This window comes from Cavia porcellus, unplaced genomic scaffold (genome assembly GCF_034190915.1).
Source record: "Cavia porcellus strain 051 isolate PalLab524CR breed Dunkin Hartley unplaced genomic scaffold, mCavPor4.1 scaffold_1, whole genome shotgun sequence".
NCBI lineage: Eukaryota > Metazoa > Chordata > Mammalia > Rodentia > Caviidae > Cavia > Cavia porcellus.
In genome coordinates, this window is record NW_026947484.1 from 228,542,332 (window position 1) to 228,552,788 (window position 10,457).

Sequence of the window (10,457 nt, forward strand, 5' to 3'; positions counted from 1 at the left end):
CAGTCTTTGGTACCCTACTCCTTGCTTGGCAGATACGAGCGTGCAAGGCGGGCAGCAGGGGGCGCTCCGTAGATAGAGAAAAACAGCAGGACACTCCCACAGAGGCAGCCCTGATCCTTCAGGGTTAGGAAGAGGAGGATCTGGGACAACCCCAAGACATTGTTAGTTAACTATTTTTTAAGTTAGATCAGACCCCCGACATGAAAGGTCACCCAGCCTGTAGATTACCCAAGATCGTATGACAGGAGATGGCTGGATGTTTCAGGAAACCAATTAATAGTGGCATCTTCATTTCTAGCATATGATACTTGACTTGGCAGGAGAGGACCCCATCCCATCTGTCTGAGCACCGGCTTCCTGTGAGAACACAGTCTAACAACTGCTGTCTTAGAACAAATAGCACTAACCTGGAGGGAAGAGATCTGTTCCAGCCTAACACTGCTGCATGTTAGGGCAGTCCAGCCCTCTTTCTCTGAACCTCCATCTTCTCCATCACCTAGAGGAGCTGCATTAAAAGTCTTTTTCAGTCCTAAAAGTCTGTGGCTCTGTGCACACGCAGGGTCCCTCTGGACAGGACCCCTCTGAGCAAGGCCAAAGTAAACCAACCGAGAAAACTGAGGGAGAAAACTGAGCAAGAAGCTGCCTCTCACGAGGTTCTGTATGAAAAATGTCGGCAAACTAATAAACACCATATGCATGCTCCGAAGAAGGCACAAGAGCAGGACCTTCTAGAGGTACAATGCCTTTGTCTTTGAGGAAGCTGTCTGGTGAGAAAGGCAAGATCCAAAGCTTAAAAAAGATAATTAAGCAACACATCAGGAGGGTACTAGAACTCTCACAAGGCAGGACCTGATTTCTATACCATAGTATAGCCCATAATTCTTTATCAGTGTACACATAGTCCACAACCTGCTGGGAAAATCTTTGCTACCTGTAACTCAAATCAGCCCATGAAAATTTTACCTCTCAACAAGGGATGATATAACAGGAGTTTAAGTGGATAAGGAGTACAGTGGGGTGTCTAACAGCAGCCAGCATTCTGCAGAGCCAGGAGAGGAGGAGAGGCCTCAGGCAGGTGAAAGTTCAGGAACTAGTAAAGGACAGGATCACCAGCCAGAATGGCCTATACTAGTCTTCAACGGTAAGTAGGCTTACCTTGTGGGTCACTCCTAGGGCACTGGAGGGTGGATGGCATTCATCAGAGCAGAGGCAGGTGTGTATGAAGGCACAGTCCGGGAATGAGGAGCCCACGTGGCTTTACTTCCCGTGGGAACTTGAGTAAGTCTTGTCATCTTTCTGAGCCTGTTTCTAGACAGCCTGGGAACCTCCCTGATATCCTTGCATTTGAAAATAAATGATCTTTGCCATGCTTTATGACTCTTGCAAAAAAAAAGATTCTACCTTTAAAAATATATAATGCAATCATTCCTTCTGGGATGGTTATTTCAGGCCAGTCTTCAACCCAGTTACAAGCTACTGTATGACAGATGTGGAGAGACCACCATATGTGAATGTTAATCCTGCCCTTTTAAAAGCATACAGAGTTGAGTGCATGTATATACCCACAGCCATTAACAGGGAAATACCATGAGCATGTGCATCCATTCTCTCCTACAGTACAGGCACAGTTTTCCACATAAGTCTCTTGCTATTTGCATAGCTAGCAAGATAATCCTTGAAAAATGTACTGTGCTCCCTGTGTGCTATCATATGAGATGGCTGCTCATCTATTATTCCAAAAGTGAAAGCCCAGTTTCTGTCAGGCTTGGGGACCAGCTTTGCCAAGTCTAGACCCATTTTAATGCCATGGATCTTGGACCTAAACCCCCTTAGGGTTCAAGGTCCATTTATATTGGCAATACACAACTTCCTGGTTCAAAAACCAAGTCTTTAAAGATCTCATAAAACTTCTTGGACTTCAGATGGTTTTTACAAAACAATACTCAGATGAGCTAAGTGTAAATGAATCAGAAAAGAAGATTATGTTTCTCATAAAAACTCATGGGTTTGAGGATTAGGAGGAGAAAGAAAGGCTGGCAAATGCCAAACCATTTTAAAGCACTTTGAGACCATTAGTCAAATTCAAAACGTAGCCAGGTTCCCTCATCTTTACACTTTATGAGTTTTGTAACTGAAAATCTTTTCCTACATTTAAGATCAGCTACAAATCAAATTTAGTGACTGCGTATGATCAGAACTGCTTTCACCCATGTTTTCTGCCAGCCCAGGATTTCATGGAACCCCTTTTGGTCTTTGCAAGTTTCATCAAGAAATTCTTAGAAAGAGAAAGAGGAGAGGAAAAAAACAAAACAAAACAAAACAGGAAGTGAAACACAAAGGGAAGAGCAAAGAAAGGAGGTGACGCTGTGCAATGGAAGGCAAAGTGCTATGGGTCCCCCAAAGGTCCATGTGGTGGTGCCCAGCATGGTGGTACATGGCTGTCAGTCTAGCACTTGGAAGACAGAGCATGGAGGATTGCCACAAGTTGAGGTCAGTCTGGGCTACACAATGAGTTCAAGACCAGACCGAATTACAGAGTGACCTTGTCTTAAAAAACTAAAAGGGTCCATGTGGTAAAGGCTTAGTTCCCAGCATGGCACTGTTGGGAAGGTGGGCACTATAGAGAAAGGGTTTTATGGGAGGTCCTCAGATCACTGGCAGTGTGCCCTCCAAGGGGATCATGGGATCCTGGCCTCTTCCTGTTGTTTTTGCTTCCTGGCTCATATAAGGGGGCAGTTAGCTCCACCACAGGCTCCTTCCCTGCTGTGCTGCCTCTCAGGGGCCCAAGAAATGGGGCAATTTGATCATGAACTAGAACCTCCAAACCCATGAGCTAAATAAACCTTTCCTCTAATAAACTGAGTGCCTCAAGTATTTCATTAATGGCAGAAAGTTTTCTTAATACAAGGGAAAAAGCAGGAAAGGTGATTTGAAAGAAATAGCTGTACACTGGCAGGAGGGGCAGAAATGAGTAGGTGTAAATAAGAGATGAATTGGAATAGCAGAAAAGGAGAAGTCAGTGGATGAAAAAAAGGCAGAGAGAGGAGGAGGAGGAAAGGAAAGGGAATGAAATGTAGGGAAAGCTGCTTTAGAAAGGACCTGTAGCTGCATTTTCTCAGCCTGCTCCTTAGGATCCTGGCAGCCTTTTCTAAACATCAACTGCTTCTGACCTGGACATCAGCTTGTCCAGGTCTGGACTAGAATGAAGCCCATGACGGTACAGTGTGGCTGGCCAGCCTGCATCTCAAAGCAGTGGATCTGGGAAGCTGCACTATTAGTAGGCCGAAGATGGACTTTGTAGCTTGAGACAGTCCTGTCTTGCATTTTCAACTACTTCATAAAAAAATGAGGTGAGAGAGATTAGAAGCATGTGACCTCTTACCTGGACTGACTTTCAGGAGAAGTAATGTGATGCTTTAGAAATAAAGAATGAAAGCAGAGATGAAGAGGCCAGTGTCTGGTGAAGATGCTGGTGTCTGTCTGCTGAGCTAACAGTCTGCTTTGCAGGAAAAATGAATAGAACTGAGAGTCTCCCGTTTCCCTTCCCTTAAGGCATCTTTATCATTCAACAAACATTTGTTGAACAATTACAGGTCCTTCAGCTAGCTAGCCTACGCAGAGCCTTACAGGCTTCCACTTTAAGTGGAGAAGTTAAATGTGCTGTTGGATTGCAGCTCAAAATTGCCCTCAGCCAGTGGATACGTTTGTGCTGGCCCTCCGTGCTGACCCTGGGAAATAGGCCCGGGTCCATGAGGCACCTCCCGTCTTCACTGGTGTGTGGACTCTGAACAGGTAAATATTTGTGTTGCAAATACTGATAAAGACTACTGAGTGGGAAGCAAGATCCATGTGACTAAAAGGCCGAGGCACATGGCCCATCTTCCTACAAATTTAGAAGAGCCAACCGGCAAAAACGGAACTCACTAAAAATAGTTTCAGGCACATTCGTCCTCATTTCTGATTATTCTCCCTTGCCTTTCATATAACCAATGGTAAGCAGCACAGAACAGGGCTGCTGAAGACCACAAAAATCACTCCACCTGTAGCTGGCTGAAAATATGCTAATTAATGTAGCTTTCACTTAGATTTTTTTTCTTATACCAATTTATTTAGTGAAGGATTCTTGCCCTAGTATAAACTGCTGTAAAATTATGGCGGTGGTCTAAAGCGGCAGAAGGTCAGAGTGGAAATGCTTACCACTTCCTGCTGCTGCTTCAGCCCTAATTGCAACTCCCCTTCCGGTTTGCACACACAGAGAATTCCAATCAGCTCCTCACACGTCATCAACATCTGCCCCATGCGTCACTTCCGGTCAGATGTCATATAACCCTCCGCCTCACTGTATCTGGTCAAAGGAGACAGCCCAACCACTATGGCTTGTGTGCTCCTTTCCACGTCTTCAACTCTATAAACCTGTTTTATACTTTTTGCTTCTCTGTTGCATCAGAATACTCTAACATTTAGAGCTTTTGAACATTACACGTGAAACTATATTGCGTGATTTCTCTTATATGAGAAATTCAAGTTAGAAATGAGCAAAATAAAAGATAAAAGGAAGATAGATCTTTTTCAAATGGGAAGGGGATCAAGGGATGGAGTGAGGGGCAGGAGAGGAGGGGAAGGGGATGCAAAGGAATCAAGATGTTATGCACACATCCAGCTCCACACAAGGAAAGTAAACATTATGAACTGCAAACATGCACCAATAAAAATAAGAATGAAACTACATGATCATTAAATAGCTGTCCATACAAGTTTATTTACACTTGTCATTCACACCCTCTAAACTCACTGGGCAAAGCAGTCTTAAAGAAATTTGTTCCTCCTTTGAGGAGTTTGCATTGTACAAAACACCAGAGGTACGCAAACCCCAGGCAGGCTTCAAGGAACAAACCTATGAAACACCATCTGTTCAGCACAAAAAGCCCCCCAGGTGACTCTCATTTTGTCTCTTAATGTTAAACACCTCTTTGAGTCAGTGGATGAGATTCTCAGTGGATGAGATTCTCTTGGTTTCCCTCTCAAAATTAACTCAAGGACAGGACTTTTGCTAGACAGATGATGGACTCTGCTCAGACACAGCTACTTCAAACTGTGATCCAGGTTTAAAAAGAGTCTCCTGCTCCCCTTTGGCTTCCAGACTTTCAGGGTGGTTGAGTTGTTAACACTACCTCCTTAATTTAAATTTCAGGAAATTAGTAATTAGAATTATTTATTTTTAATGTATTTATTTTTTAACCTACATCAGAATTTTTATCCAATAGCAGGAGAACAAGATGCTGCCTGAGTTTACCACTGGATACTGATTTTATTTTTCAAAATGTACTCTCTGCCTCCCATCGCATCAATGAGGACACCGTGCAGAGACTGAGCAGTGTAGAAACAGATTGTGGAGGTAGTAGGTAGCACAGCTTTCTAGCCTTGCTGCTTTGCAAAGGCCCAAGACCCTGCACAGTCTCTTTACTCTTTCAACCTAATCTTGGGCTACTCCCCCAAAGAAATCTGATCTCACTGCTATATACCCATTCACTTACCTTTCTTCTGTCTCTTTGAAAAAAAAAAAAAAAAAAATCATGGCCTGGGTGTGGTGGCACATGTCTGCAATCCCAGCACTTGGGAGACTGAGGCAGGAGGATTGCCATGAATTTGTGGCCAGCTTGGCCTATGTAGCAGGTTTGAGGCCAGCCTGAGCTGCATAGCAAGACCCTGTTTAAAACATAAGCAAGCAAACAAACGAAACTATAGCTGTTAGTCTGGAGAAACAAGGGTACCCAAGCTCCTGCTTCCAAATCTTGCCTGTCATTCTGCTCAGACCCTTATCTTCTGGACCAGCTCCTCTTCCTTCAAAATAGAGTTCAAGATCTCTTACTGCTGCAAAGCTCTTCTTAATTTTTACAGTACATACTTCTACCCCAGGCACTGGACGTATAACGTATGCTTTGCAACAGAACACTTCCTTTTCCTTTTTATCAGTATCAGGGATCGGAACTCAAGACTGCCTGCTTGCAAGGCAGGCGCTTATGCCACTGAGCTAAATCCCCAGCCCCAACAGAACACTTCTTACAGATGAAGGATTTTTTTTTTTTTTTTTTTATAATCTTGGTCCAGAATTAGGGAAGGCCATGATGAATGGCAGTTGAGGTTTGGTTAGGACATTCTGCTTTGTCTTTAGCCAGTTGCATTCAGGGTTCTGCTGAGCAATGGGATTTTCCCAAATTCTCACCCAACCTAAAGTAATTTGCTTCAACTAAATCAAGCACTAGCTCTCGTAGAGTAGAGGGAAAGTTCCCTTCCCTTGATTCATCATTTGAAAAGTTCTATAGAAAGAACCACATTATATTCGTGTTAGAACACTGTCATGTTGACAAAATGATCTATTAAAACAATCCCTGCTCTTAGAACATCCTTCACTGTTCTTTCTCCTTGCCATTGGAGACTATGATGCACTCTTAAAACACGACTTGACCTAATGGATTGCACCAAGCAGCGAGTTATACCCAGAAAGTGAGTTGTACACAGAAATAACTCACTCCACCAAAGACACCCAGCTCGGTGAGGAAAGGCTTGGCTTTCTAAACAGAAGCCAGACCAGTAAAACCAGCCCTGTGTCTGAGTCTGCGATCCCTCTAGGTTTCCAGGTTTTAAAGCCTAGGTTTAAAAAGCTCCTGCTGAGAGGGATCGGGTTACCACTGCCAGTTACCCAGAGCTTTACATTTAACCCTTTCCAGCCTTCCACCTGGATGTTACCTTGCATTTCTCTTTCAGAAAGGGCATCTTCATCTTCATATTTTCCTCTGTACTTGGTACCTTATGTGTGAGTAACTGGCCAAAGTTCCAGGTGAAGCTGCCTGCACCCACAAAGATTTTCACACCTCAGCTTCATTCCTGCCAGCGCAACACAGGGTGCAACTCATAGTAAACGCTCAGATTGTGTTAAATGAACAATTCTGTCCCTGAAGACTGCAGTCAGCAAATAAGAAACCTACGAATTCCCTGCTTTCTCATTATAAATACAAACCTTGCCCCAGGATCTGCAAGTTGCCAGGAGTCTGAAGATTGATTGATTGCTTGACCGATTATGCATTGTCTCATTCATTCATTCATTGGATCCTCTATCCAGGTGTGTGTGTCCATCACTAGCTGATTTTGAAAGCCAATTTTTTTTTTTTTTTTACTTAAGGACAAAGAAAGACTCATGCACATTTTTTGCTTATGGAGCTAATATTTCTGCTAATCTTCAGGGATTCTCAAAGTTTCAGAAATTATAAGGCATGGGAGAAAGAGATGGACAGATGGAATCTCTCTAGAGCCTGCTTGCAGCTAACTGCCAGAAAATCATTGCCTGAAAATCTACCGAGGCACGTAGAGCAACATCTGTAGGACGTGAATACGTAATGTAACCCTGAGTATCTGTGTACTGGGAGGGAGCAGAATGTGTGGTTAAAAGCACAGACTTTGATGCCAGACAACCTGGGCTAAGTTCCCAGTTTGCTTCCTGCGTATGGGAATGCACGAGGAGGGCATAAGGCCCACGCTCTGATAAATCTAGGAAGCAGCTGGATGGGCATTTAGAAACTAAACTCTGAATCCCTCTTGAGCAATCACTTTTATGAGGGAATGTTTTTGTGTTCCTGGGGGCTGTCCTGGGAACCGCTTTTCAGATGGAAGTAGTTAAGAACAGATAATCTCAGCTTTAGATTCTAAGAGGCCCGTCGGGCTGTCATTTTATTTTATCACGTTATGGTTCAGTACACAGAATAATTTCGCAGCAATCGAAGGGTTTCCTGGTAGCCAGCTCAGCGGCAACAAAATTATTGCCCTAACCATTAGGAGAAAGACATTTCTGAAAAAAAGGGGAGCCTTTTCTAGGAGTTTTATAGTCAGACACACCAAAATTGGATGAGCCTCTGATGTTCTTCACTTGGAGAAGCCAAAGGATCACAGCTGCTGCGGACACCCATGCTGTGGAGGACAAAGCCAGGCTAGGAAACAGTGAAAGGTGGGGGGAGAGGGGTGCACATCTACTAAAAAGGTGGAGGAGGAGGTTTTGATTTTTAAAAGGGGGGTCCTCAAGGAAGAAAATCATCTTATTCTTCCATTGAGCACTTATAAAAGCTCATAAATAGCCTGGGGCATAACAGAGGTTCTGCGCCTGCCACCAGAGAAGGAAACTTTGCTGTAGACATTTGCTTTTATGACCAAAAAATAGCATTCAGTGACTTCATAAACCAGGTACCTCTTAAGCTTCTATTTTCTTATCAGGGCAATGGAAATAAGATCTAATACAGGATTCAGCAAACTTTTAAAATTTTTTTTCTTTTCTTTCTTTTTTTTTCAGACAGGGTCTCACGATGTAGTACAAGCTGGCCCTGAACTTGCTTGTGTAGCCCAGGCCGGCCTGAAAGTCACAGTGATCCTCCTGTCTCAGCCTGCCAAGTGCCGAGATTACAGGCATGTGCCACCACACTCATGTTTCAGCAAATTTCCTGAAAAAAATAAATAGTACATATTTTACATATGCGAGCCATACAGACTCTGTCACAACTATTCATCTTTGCAGAGGTAGCATAAAATTAGCCATACACCACATGTAATGGAAACAATGGGCCCAATGCAAGCAACCAGGCCACACAGGTGGTGTGGCACCCTCTCCCTGCCTCACTGCAAGCGCACAGGCCCACGCTGGCATGGAGCGCAGCCCTGATGCAAACAAACAGGCCCACACTGGCTGCACAGCACAACCATCCAGCTCTAGACCGGCTCTGCATTATGCTTCCTCTTGGCACAGGGCAGCAGGCGAGGAACTAACCAACAAAACTGAACCTAGACAAGAACAATGCCCAGGGAGAAAGGCAAGCCAGGAAAGCCAGCAGACCCAAGAAGAAAGCACAAACTTTTTTTTTCTTTTGGTACTGGGAATGGAACTCACAACCTCGCACCTTGCCAGGCAGGCAGGCGCTTGTGCGGCTGAGCTATATTTCTGGCCCAAGAGAACAGACTTGATTAGCAATTCCAGGGACTCCAATATGACTCTCCCAATGCGACTGTGTGGGAGACCCCACTGCAAAGAGGAAGAGGCCAGACCTAGACCCTCCTAGAGAAGGGTAAATTCACATTTGGGAGGACACAGGTGCAGCCCTGGGGTGGGGGTGGGGGGAACCAGACCCCATGAGCCCACCTGAAAACCCACCCGGAGGCCTGCAGCAGGCAGAGACAGAGGCTGATCACTTTTCCTGGCTACCAGTGTAAGCAAAGGCAAGCTCGGCTTGGGTGGCAGCCATGGTCTGGGGTGAGGGACACAGGGGCAGGGCAGACACCTCAAAAACCCATACACTCTAAAGCTAGGCAGAGAAAATTTAACTGGCTGGATCCCAAGACTACAGATCTTGGAAAGAAACCACTCATTCAAAATCACAGAAATTTTTTCTTTGATTTAATCTTTTTTCAATTTTATAATTTATTTTTATCATTCTTTCATTGCAGTTTGGGGGGGGTGTTTTCTCCCTCCCTTTCTATTTCTCTCATTTAATTTATTTTCTCTCCTTTTTTAATTTTTGAACTTTTTTCTCCTTATCTTTATTTTATTGCTTGTATTTTGGTATCTTTTTTCTTTTTCTTTTTTTTTTTTTATTTAAGAGGAAAAAGAGAAAAACACAAGACAAAACAAAGCAGTGTAAGGTTACACATAATACAGAACTACAAAAAAAAAAAACATAACAGTAAGAAATCACCTGTTAATAGATTACATAATATCATCTTGGAATCTTTTTTCTTTTATTTATTTTTTCTTGTAACTGTTATCTAACATTGTTAATTCTTTTTTACTTCTCAAGAGAAACCCCATCTTGCTTGGCTTTCCTCATTAGCATATCCCTTTGATTAATTTCAAATTTTTAACATTTTTCATTCTCCAGTTCTAGTACTAAGCTTCAGTAGTTTCTAGATGGCAAATTAAACTTACGCAATTACTGTTGGACACTGTTCCATTATTATTAGAGATACAGTTGTATCTCTAATATTAGAGATATAGAGTATTAAAGACAGAGTATTAGAGATTCAGTTATTTAACGTAGTAAATATGTACTATAGGTCAATAGTATGTCAATACTATAGAAAGTTAGGTAGAAATATTATAGGTAGACAGGGATGGGCCCTCAAGAGTCAGTGTAGAGGGCTGGGGATTTAGTTCAGCGGCATAAGCACCTGCCTTGCAAGCAGGCGGTCGTGAGTTTGATCCCTGGTACAGATAAAAAGGAAAAAAAAAAAAAAGAGTCAGTGTAGATGAGAATCCACAGCAACTGTTGTGGACGTTGGACCTCAGGACAAAAGACAGAATGACTATACCCACATACTCACCCTAGAGTGGACAGTAGTGATTGGCATTCTAAAAAGGTATCCATCACCTTGGGTGGGGGGCCAGGAAGGGCTAATGACCCACCCCTTCCAGGAAAAGCCCC